Source organism: Pleurodeles waltl, chromosome 7 (genome assembly GCF_031143425.1).
Source record: "Pleurodeles waltl isolate 20211129_DDA chromosome 7, aPleWal1.hap1.20221129, whole genome shotgun sequence".
Lineage (NCBI taxonomy): Eukaryota > Metazoa > Chordata > Amphibia > Caudata > Salamandridae > Pleurodeles > Pleurodeles waltl.
Window position 1 is genome coordinate 620,080,970 of NC_090446.1, and position 18,825 is coordinate 620,099,794.

Genomic DNA, 18,825 nt, shown 5'->3' on the forward strand with positions numbered 1-18,825 from the left:
ACAAGGGCTAGAAACTTCCCCTTTGGAGGATGAATGTCCCACGTCATGAAGAAGTTTGCAGAGATTGCAGAAAGACCGCAAACAAGCCTTGCTAGCTGCAAGGGTCGCGGTTAAGGTTTTTGGATGCTGCTGTGGCCCAGGAGGGACCAGGATGTCGCCAATTGTGTGAGGAGACAGAGGGGGCGACCAGCAAGACAAAGAGACCACTGAGAAGCAAGCAGCACCCGTAGAAGTGCCAAAACAGGCACTACAAAGTGGAGTGAACCAGAGCTCACCTGAAGTCACAAAAGAAGGTCCCACGACGCCGGAGGACAACTCAGGAGGTCGTGCACTGCAGGTTAGAGTGTCGGGGACCCAGGCTTGGCTGTGCACAAAGGAAATCCTGGAAGAGTGCACAGGAGCCGGAGCAGCTGCAAATCACGCGGTTCCCAGCTATGCAGTCTAGTGTGGGGAGGCAAGGACTTACCTCCACCAACCTTGGACTGAAGAGTCACTGGACTGTGGGAGTCACTTGGACAGAGTTGCTGAGTTCAAGGGACCTCGCTTGTCGTGCTGAGAGGAGACCCAGAGTACCGGTGATGCAGTTCTTTGGTGCCTGCGGTTGCAGGGGGAAGATTCCGTCGACCCACAGGAGATTTCTTCGGAGCTTCTAGTGCAGATAGGAGGCAGACTACCCCCACAGCATACACCACCGGGAAAACAGTCGAGAAGGCGGCCGGATCAGCGTTACAAGGTCGCAGTAGTCGTCTTTGCTACTTTGTTGCAGTTTTGCAGGCTTCCAGAGTAGTCAGCGGTCGATTCCTTGGCAGAAGGTGAAGAGAGAGATGCAGAGAAACTCTGATGAGCTCTTGCATTCGTTATCTAAAGAATTCCCCAAAGCAGAGACCCTAAATAGCCAGTAAAGGAGGTTTGGCTACTTAGGAGAGAAGATAGGCTAGCAACACCTGGAGGAGCCTATCAGAAGGAGTCTCTGACATCACCTGCTGGCACTGGCCACTCAGAGCAGTCCAGTGTGCCAGCAGCACCTCTGTTTCCAAGATGGCAGAGGTCTGGAGCACACTGGAGGAGCTCTGGGCACCTCCCAGGGGAGGTGCAGGTCAGGGGAGTGGTCACTCCCCTTCCCTTTGTCCAGTTTCGTGCCAGAGCAGGGCTGGGGGATCCCTGAACCGGTGTAGACTGGCTTATGCAGAAATGGGCACCATCTGTGCCCATGAAAGCATTTCCAGAAGCTGGGGGAGGCTACTCCTCCCCAGCCCTAACACCTTTTTCCAAAGGGAGAGGGTGTAACACCCTCTCTCTGAGGAAGTCCTTTGTTCTGCCTTCCTGGGCCAAGCCTGGCTGGACCCCAGGAGGACAGAAACCTGTCTGAGGGGTTGGCAGCAGCAGCAGTTGCAGTGAAACCCCGGGAAATGCAGTTTGGCAGTACCCGGGTCTGTGCTAGAGACTCGGGGGATCATGGAATTGTCTCCCCAATGCCAGAATGGCATTGGGGTTACAATTCCATGATCTTAGACATGTTACATGGCCATGTTCGGAGTTACCATTGTGACGCTATACATATGTCGTGACATATGTATAGTGCACGCGTGTAATGGTGTCCCCGCACTCACAAAGTCTGGGGAATTTGCCCTGAACAATGTGGGAGCACCTTGGCTAGTGCCAGGGTGCCCACACACTAAGTAACTTAGCATCCAACCTTTACTAGGTAAAGGTTAGACATATAGGTGACTTATAAGTTACTTATGTGCAGTGGTAAATGGCTGTGAAATAACGTGGACGTTATTTCACTCAGGCTGCAAGGGCAGGCCTGTGTAAGAATTGTCAGAGCTCCCTATGGGTGGCAAAAGAAATGCTGCAGCCCATAGGGATCTCCTGGAACCCCAATACCCTGGGTACCTCAGTACCATATACTAGGGAATTGTAAGGGTGTTCCAGTATGCCAATGTAAATTGGTGAAATTGGTCACTAGCCTGTTAGTGACAATTTGGAAAGAAATGAGAGAGCATAACCACTGAGGTTCTGGATAGCAGAGCCTCAGTGAGACAGTTATTCATAACAAAGGTAACACATACAGGGCACACTTATGAGCACTGGGGCCCTGGCTGGCAGGGTCCCAGTGACACATACAACTAAAACAACATATATACAGTGGAATATGGGGGTAACATGCCAGGCAAGATGGTACTTTCCTACACAACACCCCCCCTCAAACGAAGGACAATAAGACTAGCCATGACCTGATGAGTCTTTATTGTCTAAGTGGAAATATCTGGAGAGTCCATCTGCATTGGAGTGGCTACTCCCAGGTCTATGTTCCACTGTATAGTCCATTCCCTGTAGGGATATGGACCACCTCAACAATTTAGGGTTTTTACCTTTCATTTGTTTTAGCCAAAGTAGAGGTTTGTGGTCTGTCTGAACAATGAAGTGAGTGCCAAACAGGTATGGCCTCAACTTCTTCAGTGCCCAGACCACAGCAAAGGCCTCCCTCTCTATGGCAGACCAACGCTTTTCTCTAGGGGTCAACCTCCTGCTTATAAAAGCAACAGGTTGATCCTGGCCCTCAGAATTAAGTTGTGATAAGACTGCCCCTACCCCTAATTTCAGATGCATCAGTTTGGACAATGAATTTTTTGGAGTAACAGGGGCTTTTCAGGACAGGTGCAGAGCACATGGCCTGCTTCAGCTCCTCAAAAGCTTTCTGACAGTTTGCTGTCCATAATACCTTTTTAGGCATTTTTTTAGATGTGAGGTCATTAAGAGGGGCTGCAATGGAGCCATAGTTCTTTATGAACCTCCTGTAGTACCCAGTGAGGCCTAAAAAGTCTCTCACCTGAGTCTGAGTTGTAGGGGGAACCCAATCTATAATAGTTTGGATTTCCCCCTGAAGTGGTGCAATCTATTCTCCACCTACCAGGTGTCCCAGATAAACCACTTTACCTTGTCCTATCTGGCACTTTGAAGCCTTGATAGTGAGGCCTGCCTTTTGCAGGGCCTCCAAAACTTTCCATAGGTGGACCAGGTGATCATCCCAGGTGGAGCTAAAGACAGCTATATCATCTAGATATGCTGCACTAAAAGCCTCCAACCCTTGCAGGACCGTATTCACCAACCTCTGAAAAGTGGCAGGTGCATTTTTCAACCCAAAAGGCATTACTGTGAATTGGTAGTGCCCTCCAATGGTTGAAATGCAGTTTTTGCTTTTGCATCCTCCGATAACTTGATCTGCCAATACCCTGCAGTCAAATCAAAGGTGCTTAGAAACTTGGCAGATGCCAGTGTATCTATTAGCTCATCTGCCCTGGGTATAGGGTGAGCATCAGTTTTAGTTACTTGGTTGAGACCTCTATAGTCTACACAAAATCTAATTTCCTTCTTTTCATCTTTGGAATGAGGTTTTGGTACAAGTACCACAGGAGAGGCCCATGGACTTTCTCAGTGCTCAACCACTGCAGTTCAAGCATTTTCTGAACCTCTTGTTTTATGCAGTCCCTGACATGGTCAGGCTGCCTATAGATCTTACTTTTGACAGGCAAGCTGTCTCCAGTATTTATAGTGTGCTCACACCAAGTATTGGTGCCTGGCACAGTAGAAAAGAGTTCAGAAAACTGACCCAGGAGATTTATGCAGTGGTCTTTCTGCTCAGCAGTAAGACAATCTACCAGAACTACACCTTCCACTAGAGCATCTTGTTCTGTGGAAGAGAAGAGATCAGGGAGAGGGTCACTCTCTTCGACCTGTCCTTCATCTGTTGCCATGAGCAGAGTGAGATCATCCCTGTCATAGTAGGGTTTCAGGCGGTTGACATGGAGCACCCTAAGGGGACTCCTGGCAGTGCCTAAGTCAACTAAGTAGGTGACTTCACCCTTTTTCTCAACAATAATGTGGGGTCCACTCCATTTGTCTTGGAGTGCTCTTGGTGCCACAGGCTCCAAGACCCACACTTTCTGCCCTGGTTGGTACTGAATCAGAACAGCCTTCTGGTCATGCCATTGCTTTTGGAGCTCTTGGCTGGCCGGAAGGTTTTATTGGCCTTTTTCATGTACTCAGCCATCCTAGATCTTAGGCCAAGTACATAGTCCACTATGTCTTGCTTAGGAGCTTTTAAAGGTTGTTCCCAACCCTCCTTTACAAGTGTTAGTGGACCTCTTACAGGGTGTCCAAATAAGAGTTCAAAGGGTCTGAAGCCCACTCCTTTCTGGGGTACCTCCCTGTAAGCAAAAAGGAAGCAAGGTAACAGGACATCCCATCTCCTTCAGAGTTTTTCAGGGAGTCCCATTATCATTCCTTTGAGAGTTTTATTAAACCTCTCAATCAGTCCATTTGTTTGTGGATGATAGGGTGTGCCACACCACATTCCTTCCACATGGCCTTTAAGTAAGCAGACATGAAATTGCTTCCCCTGTCTGATATCACCTCTTTTAGGAAGCCCACCCTGGAAAAGATTCCCAGGAGGGCCTTTGCCACTGCAGAAGCTGTAGTGGTCCTTAGAGGAATTGCTTCAGGATATCTTGTGGCATGGTCCACTACCACCAAGATAAACCTATTGCCTGAAGCAGTAGGAGGGTCAAGGGGGCCAACTATGTCAACCCCTACCCTTTCAAAGGGAACCCCAACCACAGGCAGTGGAATAAGGGGTGCCTTTGGTGTGCCACCTGTCTTGCCACTGGCTTGAAAGGTTTCACAGAACTTACAAAATTCCTTTGTGTCCTCTGACATTCTAGGCCAATGAATCAAGGGGACAAGCCTGTCCCAAGTTTTCATTTGCCCCAAATGTCCAGCTAAGGGAATGTCGTGGGCTAGAGTTAGGAGGAACTTTCTGTAATGCTGAGGAATCACGAATCTCCTGGCAGCTCCAGGTTTTGGATCCCTTGCCTCAGTATACAAGAGGTTGTCCTCCCAGTAAAATCTGTGAGAATCACTGACATCCCCATTTGCTTGTTTGACAGCTTGCTGCCTTAGACCCTCTAGTGTGGGAGAGGTATGCTGTGCCACACTCAGCTCCTTCCTGGCAGGCCCCCCTTCACCCAAAAGCTCAGCAGTGTCTGCTTCCAGCTCCTCTGGTGTAGGTTCTGCACAGGGTGGAAATTCTTCTTCCTCAGAAGTTGAATCCACTGTAGAGGGAGGGATAGTAGGTAGTGTTTTACCTTTACTAACCCTAGCTTTAGGGAGCACTTGGTCCATTCTTCCAGGATCCAAGTCACCCTGTCCTTTTTGCTTTTTGGCCTGAGCCCTGGTTAAAGCAAAAATATGCCCTGGAATGCCCAGCATTGCTGCATGAGCCTCCAACTCCACATCTGCCCAAGCTGATGTCTCTAAATCGTTCCCTAGTTGACAGTCTACAGGTAAATCTGAGGCAACCACAACTTTCTTTTTGGCCCGCTAACCCCCCCCCCCCCCAGTTGAGATTCACAACAGCCATGGGGTGGCTAAGAGTGTTGTTATGAGCATCAGTCACATGGTACTGGTGACCAAGTAGGTGTTGTTCAGGGTGGACCAGTTTCTCTATTACCATTGTAACACTGGCACCTGTGTCCCTGTAGGCCTGAAGCTCAACACCATTTATTAGGGGAAGTTGCTTGTACTTATCCATATTAAGGGGACAAGCAACCAAGGGGGGCAAATTAATGGCACCTTCAGAGACTAACACAGCCTCTGTGGTCTCCCTAACAGGACCAAGCCCAACTGAATTACCAAAAGTGAGCCCAGCTACTCCCTTGGATTGGCTATTAGTAGGTTTGCTCCCACCACCACTGCTATTACTAGGGGCACTAGGTGTAGCAGCAGGGGTTGTAGTGGTAGGAGGCTTGGTGCTTTTCTTTGGGCAACTGGGATCAGTTGTTCAATGGCCTTCTATTTTACATAAATAGCACCATGGTTTCTTTACTTGATTTTGATTTGAAGAGGATTTGGGCCCACCACCCCCACCAGAGTGTTTTTGTGGGCCTGATGAAGACTAATTTTTAGATTTGTCCCCACCCTTGTCAGAAGACTTACCATCCTTCTTCTTGCCATCATTGTCACCCCCTGTATGAACTTTTCTGTTCACCCTTGTTCTGACCCATTTGTCTACCTTCTTTCCCAAATCTTGGGGAGAGGTCAGATCAGAGTCTACCAGGTACTGGTGTAACAAATCAGACACACAATTATTAAGAATATGCTCTCTCAGGATTAAGTTATACAGGCTTTCATAGTCAGAAACTTTACTGCCATGTAACCACCCCTCCAAGGCCTTCACGGAATGGTCAACAAAGTCTACCCAGTCTTGTGAAGACTCCTTTTTGGTTTCTCTGAACTTCATCCTGTACTGTTCAGTGGTTAAGCCATAACTATCAAGGAGTGCATTCTTAAGAACTTTAAAATCATTGGCATCACTTTCCTTAATAGTAAGGAACCTATCCCTACCCTTTCCACTGAAAGATAGCCATAGGATAGCAGCCCACTGCCTTTGAGGGACCCCCTGTACATTACAGGCCCTCTCAAGTGCAGCAAATAACTTGTTAATGTCACCCCCCTCCATGTAAGGGGGTACTATCTTGTGCAGATTCCTATAATCATGCTCTTTTACAGGATTACTATCTGTAATACTCCTGTTGCCACCATGGGGTCCAAACCCCAACCTCTGTCTTTCTTTTTCTAAGTCAAATGCTTGTCTATCTAAATCCAGCTGTTGCTTCTTGAGCTTCAGCCTGGATTCTTCCACTCTCAATCTATTGAGCTCCCTTTCTAACACTCTGTCTTCAGGGACGGTGGGTTGGGCATGCCTTGACACAGAAGAATGGTGAGAATGAACAGAGGGAGACCTGTCCCTAACAGATGGCACTCTAACAACCTGGCCTAAAGGAGTAACCTCTATACTATGATGAGAACTCACATCAGTACCAGCCCTGCTAGGTGGTCTGCTAATGGGCAGGTTGGGAAGGTTCCCTTCTAACTCCTTTACTAGGGGTGCCTCAGAATCAGAGTGGGAACCATCAGCTAATCTCTCACCAGAAGTGCCAACTAAGGTCTTATCTTGTTCAATTAGCATATTAACTAACAGTTCTCTTGAGGGATTTTTCCCTACCCCTAAACCTCTTTCAATGCAGAGACTCCTTGCTCCTTTCCAGCTAAGGTGGTCATAAGCAAGTTTAGTCAGATCAACAGTTTGACCTGTACCAGACATTATAGAAAAGGTTTAAGGGACAGAAAAAGAAAGAAAAAGTTTCAGAACTTCTTAAAGAACAGAATAAAAACTTTTACAACTTTTTAAGAACTTTTTGAAAGTTTTAGAGGTACTTTTCAGCACTTAGCAAAAGAGTAAGAGGAGAAAAGCAAAACTTTTTAGTTAGGTGTACATACACTGAACTTGTTTTGTATATTTTTCTCTTATGAAAAGTACAAAATGACAAAGTGTAAGTAGTTGTAAGTACTTATCCCACCGCTGCACAACCAATGTAGGAGGCTGGCCTGGCTTGTAGTGGGTGTAGGAAAGTACCGTCTTGCCTGGCATGTTACCCCCATATTTCACTGTATATATGTTGTTTTAGTTGTATGTGTCACTGGGACCCTGCCAGCCAGGGCCCCAGTGCTCATAAGTGTGCCCTGTATGTGTTACCTGTGTGATGACTAACTGTCTCACTGAGGCTCTGGTATCCACAACCTCAGTGGTTATGCTCTCTCATTTCTTTCCAAATTGTCACTAACAGGCTAGTGACCAATTTCACCAATTCACATTGGCATACTGGAACACCCTTATAATTCCCTAGTATATGGTACTGAGGTACCCAGGGTATTGGGGTTCCAGGAGATCCCTATGGACTGCAGCATTTCTTTTGCCACCCATAGGGAGCTCTGACAATTCTTACACAGCCATTTACCACTGCACTTAAGTAACTTATAAGTCACCTATATGTCTAACCTTTACCTGGTAAAGGTTGGGTGCTAAGTTACTTAGTGTGTGGGCACCCTGGCACTAGCCAAGGTGCCCCCACATGGTTCAGGGCAAATTCCCCGGACTTTGGGAGTGCGGGGACACCATTACACGCGTGCACTACACATAGGTCACTACCTATGTGTAGCTTCACAATGGTAACTCCGAATATGGCCATGTAACATGTCTATGATCATGGAATTGCCCCCTCAATGCCATCCTGGCAGTGTTGGCACAATCCCATGATCCCACGGGTCTCTAGCACAGACCCGGGTACTGCCTAACTGCTGTTTCAGGGGTTTCACTGCAGCTGCTGCCAACCCCTCAGACAGGTTTCTGCCCTCCTGGGGTCCAGCCAGGCTTAGCCCAGGAAGGCAGAACAAAGGACTTCCTCAGAGAGAGGGTGTTACACCCTCTCCGTTTGGAAAAAGGTGTTAAGGCAGGGGAGGAGTAGCCTCCCCCAGCCTCTGTAAATGCTTTCATGGGCACAGATGGTGCCCATTTCTGCATAAGCCAGTCTACACCGGTTCAGGGACCCCTCAGCCCTGCTCTGGCGCGAAACTGGACAAAGGAAAGGGGAGTGAACACTCCCCTGACCTGCACCTCCCCTGGGAGGTGCCCAGAGCTCCTCCAGTGTGCTCCAGACCTCTGCCATCTTGGAAACAGAGGTGCTGCTGGCACACTGGACTGCTCTGAGTGGCCAGGGCCAGCAGGTGACGTCAGAGACTCCTTCTGATAGGCTCCTTCAGGTGTTGCTAGCCTATCCTCTCTCCTAAGTAGCCAAACCCTCTTTTCTGGCTATTTAGGGTCTCTGCTTTGGGGAATTCCTTAGATAATGAAAGCAAGAGCTCATCAGAGTTCCTCTGCATCTCTCTCTTCACCTTCTGCCAAGGAATCGACTGCTGACCGCGCTGGAAGCCTGCAAAACTGCAACAAAGTAGCAAAGACAACTACTGCGACCTTGTAACGCTGATCCTGCCGCCTTCTCGACTGTTTTCCTGATGGTGCATGCTGTGGGGGTAGTCTGCCTCCTCTCTGCACTAGAAGCTCAGAAGAAATCTCCCGTGGGTCGACGGAATCTTCCCCCTGCAACCGCAGGCACCAAAGAACTGCATCACCGGTCCTCTGGGTCTCCTTTCAGCATGACGAGCAAGGTCTCTTGAACTCAACAACTCTCTCCAAGTGACTCACACAGTCCAGTGACTCTTCAGTCCAAGTTTGGTGGAGGTAAGTCCTTGCCTCCCCACGCTTGACTGCATTGCTGGGAAACCCATGTTTTGCAGCTACTCCGGCTCCTGTGCACTCCACGAATATTTCCTTTGTGCACAGCCAAGCCTGGGTCCACGGCACTCTAACCTGTATTGCACAACCTCCTGAGTTGTCCTCCGGCGGCGTGGGACTCTCTTGTGTAACTTCGGGTGAGCACTGTTTCACTTAACTTTGTAATGCCTGTTCTGGCACTTCTGTGGATGCTGCTTGCTTCTGAGAGGGCTCCTTGTCTTGCTGGGCGCCCCCTCTGTCCCCTCATGCAATTGGTGACATCCTGGTCCCTCCTGGGCCACAGCAGCATACAAAAACCCTAACCGCAAACTTTGCAGCTAGCAAGGCTTGTTTGCGGTCTTTCTGTGGAAAAATACGTTTGCACGACTCCTCACGATGAGGGACATCCATCCTCCAAAGGGGAAGTTTCTAGCCCTTGCCGTTCTTGCAGAATCCTCAGCTTCTACCATCTGTGGCAGCTTCTTTGCACCCACAGCTGGCATTTCCTGGGCATCTGCCCACTCCTGACTTGATCGTGACTTTTGGACTTGGTCCCCTTGTTCCACAGGTACTCTCGTCTGGAAATCCATCGTTGTTGCATTGCTGGTGTTGGTCTTTCCTGCAGAATTCCCCTATCACGACTTCTGTGCTCTTTGGGGAACTTAGGTGCACTTTGCACCCACTTTTCAGGGTCTTGGGGTGGGCTATTTTTCTAACCCTCACTGTTTTCTTACAGTCCCAGCGACCCTCTACAAGGTCACATAGGTTTGGGGTCCATTCGTGGTTCACATTCCACTTCTAGAGTATATGGTTTGTGTTGCCCCTATCCCTATGTGCCCCCATTGCATTCTATTGTGACTATACATTGTTTGCACTGTTTTCTATTGCTATTACTGCATATTTTGATATTGTGTACATCTATCTTGTATATATTTGCTATCCTCAAACTGAGGGTACTCACTGAGATACTTTGGCATATTGTCATAAAAATAAAGTACCTTTATTTTTAGTATATCTGTGTATTGTGTTTTCTTATGATATTGTGCAAGTGACACTTGTGGTACTGTAGGAGCTTCACTCGTCTCCTAGTTCAGCCTAAGCTGCTCTGCTAAGCTACCTTTTCTATCAGCCTAAGCTGCTAGACACCCCTCTACACTAATAAGGGATACCTGGGCCTGGTGCAAGGTGCAAGTATCCCTTGGTACTCACTACAAGCCAGTCCAGCCTCCTACATTGGTTGTGCAGCGGTGGGATAAGTACTTTGCAACTACTTACCACTTTTGTCATTATACTTTTCATAAGTGAAAAATATACAAAACAAGTTCAGTGTATGTACACCTAACCAAAAATATTTGCTTTTCTTCTTTTCACTTCCTTACTAAGTGCTGAAAAGTACCTCTAAACTTTCGAAAAAGTTCTTAAAAAGTTTTAAAAGTTTTTTTTTCTGTCTTTCAAAAAGTTCTGAAGAACTTTTTTCCTCACTTTTTCTATCCCTTAAACACTGTCTAAAATGCCTGGTACAGGCCAAACTCTTGATCTGGCCAGCATAGCTTATGACAACCTTAGCTGGAAGGAAGCAAGGAGTCTCTGTATAGATAGAGGTTTAGGGGTAGGGAAGAATGCCTCAAGACAACTGTTGGTTAATATTCTCATTGAACAAGATAAGACCTTAGGTGGCACTTCTGGTGAGAAATTAGCTGATGGTTCCCACTCTGATTCTGGGGCACCCCTAACAAAAGATGTGGGAGGGAAGCTTTCCAACCTGCCCCCTAGCAAGCCACCTAGCATAGCTGGTACTTATGTGAATTCACATCACAGTAATAGTGTTGTTTCTCATCACAGTCATAGTGTTGTTTCTCATCACAGTAAAAGTATTACTTCTATAAACCAGAATGTTAGAGTGTCATTTGTTGGGCCAGGTCTCCTTCTGTTCATTCTCAGCATACTTCTGTTTCTAGACATGCCTCACCCACCCACCCTGATGACAGAATGTTAGAAAGGGAGCTCAATAGATTGAGAGTGGAACAATCCAGGCTGAAGCTCAAGAAGCAACAGCTGGATTAAGATAGGCAGTCCTTAGAGATAGAAAGAGAAAGACAGAAATTGGGTTTTGAAACCCATGGTGGCAGCAGCAGTATTCCAAATAGTCATCCTGCAAAAGAGCATGATTCTAGGAATCTGCACAAGATAGTTCCCCCTTACAAGGAGGGGGATGACATTAACAAGTGGGTTGCTGCACTTGAGAGGGCCTGTGTTGTACAGGATGTCCCTCAAAGGCAGTGGGCTGCTATCCTATGGCTATCATTTAGTGGAAAGGGTAGGGATAGGCTCCTTACTGTGAAAGAAAGTGATGCCAATAATTCTGCAGTTCTTAAGAATGCACTCCTAGATGGTTATGGCTTAACCACTGAACAGTACAGGATGAAGTTCAGAGAAACCAAAAAAGAGTCTTCACAAGACTGGGTAGACTTTGTTGACCATTCAGTGAAGGCCTTGGAGGGGTGGTTACATGGCAGTAAAGTTACTGATTATGAAAGCCTGTATAACTTAATCCTGAGAGAGCATATTCTTAATAATTGTGTGTCTGATTTGTTGCACCAGTACCTGGTGGACTCTGATCTGACCTCTCCCCAAGAAATGGGAAAGAAGGCAGACAATTGGGTCAGAACAAGGGTGAACAGAAAAGTTCATACAGGGGGTGACAAAGATGGCAAGAAGAAGGATGGTAAGTCTTCTGACAAGGGTGGGGACAAATCTAAAAATGAGTCTTCATCGGGCCCACAAAAACACTCTGGTAGGGGTGGTGGGCCCAAATCCTCTTCAAATCAAAACAAAGAAAAGAAACCACAGTGCTATTTATGTAAAATAAAAGGCCATTGGACAACAGTTCCCAGTTGTCCAAAGAAAAGCACCAAGCCTCCTACCACTACAACCCCTGCTGCTACACCTAGTGCCCCTAGTAATAGCAGTGGTGGTGGGATCAAACCTACTAATAGCCAATCCAAGGGAGTAGCTGGGCTCACTTTTGGTAATTTAGTTGGGGTTGGTCTGATTAGGGAGACCACAAAAGGTGTGTTAGTCTCTTAGGGGGCTATTGATTTGGCCACCTTGGTTGCTTGTCCCCTTAACATGAATAAGTACAAGCAACTACCCCTAATAAATGGTGTTGAGGTTCAGGCCTACTGGGACACAGGTGCCAGTGTTACAATGGTAATAGAGAAACTGGTCCACCCTGAACAACACCTACTTGGTCATCAGTACCAAGTAACCGATGCTCATAACAACACTCTTAGCCACCCCATGGCTGTTGTGAATCTCAACTGAGGGGGGGTTACTGGTCCAAAGAAAGTTGCAGTTGCCTCAGATTTACCTGTAGACTGTCTATTAGGAAATGATTTAGAGACATCCGCTTGGGCAGAAGTGGAGTTGGTGGCTCATGCAGCAATGCTGGGCATTCCAGGGCATATTTTTGCTTTAACCAGGGCTCAGGCCAAAAAGCAAAAAGGACAGGGTGACTTGGATCCTGGAAGAATGGACCAAGTGCTCCCTAAAGCTAGGGTTAGTAAAGGTAAAACACTACCTACTATCCCTCCCTCTACAGTGGATTCTAATTCTGAGGAAGAAGAATTTCCACCCTGTGCAGAACCTACACCAGAGGAGCTGGAAGCAGACACTGCTGAGCTTTTGGGTGAAGGGGGGCCTGCCAGGGAGGAGCTGAGTGTAGTACAGCATACCTGTTCCATCTAGAGGGTCTAAGGCAGCAAGCTGTCAAACAAGCAAATGGGGATGTCAGTGACTCTCACAGAGTTTACTGGGAGGACAACCTCTTGTACACTGAAGCAAGGGATCCTAAACCTGGAGCTGCCAGGAGATTGGTGATTCCTCAGGAGTACAGAAAGTTCCTCCTAACTCTAGCCCACGACATTCCCTTAGCTGGACATTTGGGGCAAATGAAAACTTGGGACAGGCTTGTTCCCTTGTTTCATTGGCCTAGAATGTCAGAGGACACAAAGGAATTTTGTAAGTCCTGTGAAACCTGTCAAGCCAGTGGCGAGACAGGTGGCACTCCAAAGGCACCCCTTATTCCACTGCCTGTGGTTGGGGTTTCCTTTGAAAGGGTAGGGGTTGACATAGTTGGCCCCCTTGACCCCCCAACTGCTTCAGGCAATAGGTTTATCTTGGTGGTAGTGGACCATGCCACCAGATATCCTGAAGCAATTCCTCTAAGGACCACTACAGCTCCTGTAGTGGCAAAGGCCCTCCTGGGAATCTTTTCCAGGGTGGTCTTCCCAAAAGAGGTGGTATCAGACAGACGAAGCAATTTCATGTCTGCTTACTTAAAGGCCATGTGGAAGGAATGTGGTGTGACATACAAGTTCACCACACTCTATCATCCACAAACTAATGGACTGGTGGAGAGATTTAACAAAACTCTCAAAGGCATGATTATGGGACTCCCTGAAAAACTCCTCAGGAGATGGGATATCCTGTTACCTTCCCTCCTTTTTGCTTACAGGGAGGTACCCCAAAAAGGAGTGGGCTTCAGCCCCTTTGAACTCCTATTTGGACACCCTGTGAGAGATCCTCTAACACTTGTCAAGGAGGGTTGGGAACAACCTTTAAAAGCTCCAAAGCAAGACATAGTGGACTATGTACTTGGCCTCAGATCTAGGATGGCTGAGTACATGAAAAAGGCCAGTAAAAACCTTCAGGCCAGCCAAGAGCTCCAAAAGCAATGGCATGACCAGAAGGCTGTTTTGGTTCAGTACCAACCAGGGCAGAAAGTGGGGGTCTTGGAGCCTGTGGCACCAAGAGCACTCCAAGACAAATGGAGTGGACCCCACATAATTGTTGAAAAGAAGGGTGAAGTCACCTACTTAGTTGACTTAGGCACTGCCAGGAGTCCCCTTAGGGTGCTCCATGTCAACCGCCTGAAACCCTACTATGACAGGGCTGATCTCACCCTGCTCATGGCAACAGATGAGGGACAGGAAGAAGAGAGTGACCCTCTCCCTGATCTCTTCTCTTCCACAGAACAAGATGCTCTAGTGGAAGGTGTAGTTTTGGCAGATTGTCTTACTGCTGAGCAGAAAGACCACTGCATAAATCTCCTAGGTCAGTTTTCTGAACTCTTCTGTACTGTACCAGGCATCACTTCTTGGTGTGAGCACACTATGGATACTGGAGACAGCTTGCCTGTCAAAAGTAAGATCTATAGGCAGCCTGATCATGTCAGATACTGCATAAAGCAAGAAGTGCAGAAAATGCTTGAAGTGGGAGTGGTTGAGCACTCTGAAATTCCATGGCCTCTCCTGTGGTACTTGTACCAAAACCTCATTCCAAGGATGGAAAGAAGGAAATGCGGTTTTGTATAGACTATAGAGGTCTCAACCAGGTAACCAAAACTGATGCTCACCCTATACCCAGGGCAGATGAGCTAATAGATACACTGGCATCTGCCAAGTATCTAAGCACTTTTGATTTGACTGCAGGGTATTGGCAGATCAAGTTATCAGAAGATGCAAAAACAAAAACTGCATTTTCAACCATTGGAGGCCATTACCAATTCACAGTAATGCCTTTTGGATTGAAAAATGCACCTGCCACTTTTCAGAGGTTGGTGAACACAGTCCTGCAAGGGCTGGAAGTTTTTAGTGCAGCATATCTAGATGATATAGCTGTCTTTAGCTCCAGCTGGGATGATCACCTGGTCCACCTATGGAAAGTTTTGGAGGCCCTGCAAAAGGTAGGCCTCACTATCAAGGCTTCAAAGTGCCAGATAGGGCAGGGGAAGGTGGTTTATCTGGGACACCTGGTAGGTGGAGAACAGATTGCACCACTTCAGGGGAAAATCCAACTATTATAGATTGGGTTCCCCCCACAACTCAGACTCAGGTGAGAGCCTTTTTAGGCCTCACTGGGTACTACAGGAGGTTCATAAAAAACTATGGCTCCATTGCAGCCCATCTTAATGACCTCACATCTAAGAAAATGCCTAAGAAGGTATTATGGACAGCAAACTGTCAGAAAGCTTTTGAGGAGCTGAAGCAGGCCATTTGCTCTGCACCTGTCCTGAAAAGCCCCTGTTACTCCAAAAAATGCATTGTCCAAACTGATGCATCTGAATTAGGGGTAGGGGCAGTCTTATCACAACTTAATTCTGAGGGCCAAGGATCAACCTGTTGCTTTTATCAGCAGGAGGTTGACCCCTAGAGAAAAGCGTTGGTCTGCCATAGAGAGGGAGGCCTTTGCTGTGGTCTGGGCACTGAAGAAGTTGAGGCCATACCTGTTTGGCACTCACTTCATTGTTCAGACAGTCCACAAACCTCTACTTTGGCTAAAACAAATGAAAGGTGAAAACCCTAAATTATTGAGGTGGTCCATATCTCTACAGGGGATGGACTATACAGTGGAACATAGACCTGGGAGAACCCACTCCAATGCAGATGGACTCTCCAGATATTTCCACTTAGACAATGAAGACTCATCAGATCATGGCTAGTCTTATTGTCCTTCGTTTGGGGGGGGTTGTGTAGGAAAGTACCATCTTGCCTGGCATGTTACCCCCATATTTCACTGTATATATGTTGTTTTAGTTGTATGTGTCACTGGGACCCTGCCAGCCAGGGCCCCAGTGCTCATAAGTGTGCCCTGTATGTGTTACCTGTGTTATGACTAACTGTCTCACTGAGGATCTGCTATCCAGAACCTCAGTGGTTATGCTCTCTCATTTCTTTCCAAATTGTCACTAACAAGCTAGTGACCAATTTCACCAATTCACATTGGCATACTGGAACACCCTTATAATTCCCTAGTATATGGTACTGAGGTACCCAGGGTATTGGGGTTCCAGGCGATCCCTATAGGCTGCAGCATTTCTTTTGCCACCCATAGGGAGCTCTGACAATTCTTACACAGGCCTGCCACTGCAGCCTGAGTGAAATAACGTCCACGTTATTTCACAGCCATTTACCACTGCACTTAAGTAACTTACAAGTCACCTATATGTCTAACCTTTACCTGGAAAAGGTTGGGTGCTAAGTTACTTAGTGTGTGGGCACCCTGACACTAGCCAAGGTGCCCCCACATGGTTCAGGGCAAATTCCCCAGACTTTGTGAGTGCGGGGATACCATTACACGTGTGCACTACACATAGGTCACTACCTATGTGTAGCTTCACAATGGTAACTCCGAATATGGCCATGTAACATGTCTATGATCAGGGAATTGCCCCCTCAATGCCATCCTGGCATTGTTGGCACAATCCCATGATCCCACTGGTCTCTAGCACAGACCCGGTTGCTGCCTAACTGCCTTTTCAGGGGTTTCACTGCAGCTGCTGCTCCTGCCAACCCCTCAGACAGGTTTCTGCCCTCCTGGGGTCCAGCCAGGCTTGGCCCAGGAAGGCAGAACAAAGGACTTCCTCAGAGAGAGGGCGTTACACCCTCTCCCTTTGGAAAAAGGTATTAAGGCAGGGGAGGAGTAGTTCCCCAGCCTCTGGAAATGCATTCATGGGCACAGATGGTGCCCATTTCTGCATAAGCCAGTCTATACCGGTTCAGGGACCCCTCAGCCCTGCTCTGGCGCGAAACTGGACAAAGGAAAGGGGAGTGACCACTCCCCTGACCTGCACCTCCCCTGGGAGGTGCCCAGAGCTCCTCCAGTGTGCTCCAGACCTCTACCATCTTGGAAACAGAGGTGCTGCTGGCACACTGGACTGCTCTGAGTGGCCAGGGCCAGCAGGTGATGTCAGAGACTCCTTCTGATAAGCTCCTTCAGGTGTTGCTAGCCTATCCTCTCTCCTAAGTAGCCAAACCCTCTTTTCTGGCTATTTAGGGTCCCTGCTTTGGGGAATTCCTTAGATAACGAATGCAAGAGCTCATCAGAGTTCCTCTGCATCTCTCTCTTCACCTCTGCCAAGGAATCGACTGCTGACCGCGCTGGAAGCCTGCAAAACTGCAACAAAGTAGCAAAGACGACTACTGCAACCTTGTAAAGCTGATCCTTCCGCCTTCTCAACTGTTTTCCTGGTGGTGCATGATGTGGGGGTAGTCTGCCTCCTCTCTGCACTAGAAGCTCTGAAGAAATCTCCTGTGGGTCGACGGAATCTTCCCCCTGCAACCGCAGGCACCAAAGAACTGCATCACCAGTCCTCTGGGTCTTCTCTCAGCACGACGAGCGAGGTCCCTTGAACTCAGCAACTCTGTCCAAGTGACTCCCACAGTCCAGTGACTCTTCAGTCCAAGTTTGGTGGAGGTAAGTCCTTGCCTCCCGACGCTAGACTGCATTTCTGGGAACCGTGTGTTTTGCAGCTACTCCGGCTCCTGTAAACTCCACAAAGATTTCCTTTGTGCACAGCCAAGCCTGGTTCCAAGGCACTCTAACCTGCATTGCACAACCTCCTGAGTTGTCCTCCGGCGGCGTGGGACTCTCTTGTGTAACTTCGGGTGAGCACCATTTTACTCCACTTCCTAGTGCCTGTTCCGGCACTTCTGCTGGTGCTGCTTGCTTCTAAGAGGGCTCCTTGTCTTGCTGGGCGCCTCCTCTGTACCCGAACGCAATTGGTGACATCCTGGTTCCTCCTGGGCCACAGCAGATTCCAAAAACCCTACGCAAGCTTTGCAGCTAGCAAGGCTTGTTTGTGGTCTTTCTGCGAGAAAACACTTCTGCACAACTCTTCACGACGTGGGACATCCATCCTCCAAAGGGGAAGTTTTTAGCCCCTGTCGTTCTTGCAGAATCCTCAGCTTCTACCATCTGGTGGCAGCTTCTTTGCACCCACAGCTGGCATTTCCTTTGCATCTGCCCACTCCCGACTTGATCGTGACTTTTGGACTTGGTCCCTTTGTTCCACAGGTACTCTCGTCTGGAAATCCATCATTGTTGCATTGCTGGTTTTAGTCTTTCCTGCAGAATTCCCCTATCACGACTTCTGTGCTCTTTGGGGAACTTAGGTGCACTTTGCACCCACTTTTCAGGGTCTTGGGGTGGGCTATTTTTCTAACCCTCACTGTTTTCTTACAGTCCTAGCGACCCTCTACAAGGTCACATAGGTTTGGGGTCCATTCGTGGTTCGCATTCCACTTCTAGAGTATATGGTTTGTGTTGCCCCTATCCCTATGTGCCCCCATTGCATTCTATTGTGACTATACATTGTTTGCACTGTTTTCTATTGCTATTACTGCATATTTTGGTATTGTGTACACATATCTTGTGTATATTTGCTATCCTCATACTGAGGGTACTCACTGAAATAGTTTGGAATATTGTCATAAAAATAAAGTACCTTTATTTTTAGTATATCTGTGTATTGTGTTTTCTTATGATATTGTGCAAGTGACACTAGTGGTACTGTAGGAGCTTCACTCGTCTCCTAGTTCAGCCTAAGCTGCTCTGCTAAGCTACCTTTTCTATCAGCCTAAGCTGCTAGACACCCCTCTACACTAATAAGGGATACCTGAGCCTGGTGCAAGGTGTAAGTACCCCATAGTACTCACTACAAGCCAGTCCAGCCTCCTACAGTGGGTACCAAGGGGTACTTACACCTTGCACCAGGTTCAGGTATCCCTTATTAGTGTAGAGGGGAGTCTAGCAGCTTAGGCTGATAGAAAAGGTAGCTTAGCAGAGCAGCTTAGGCTGAACTAGGAGACTAG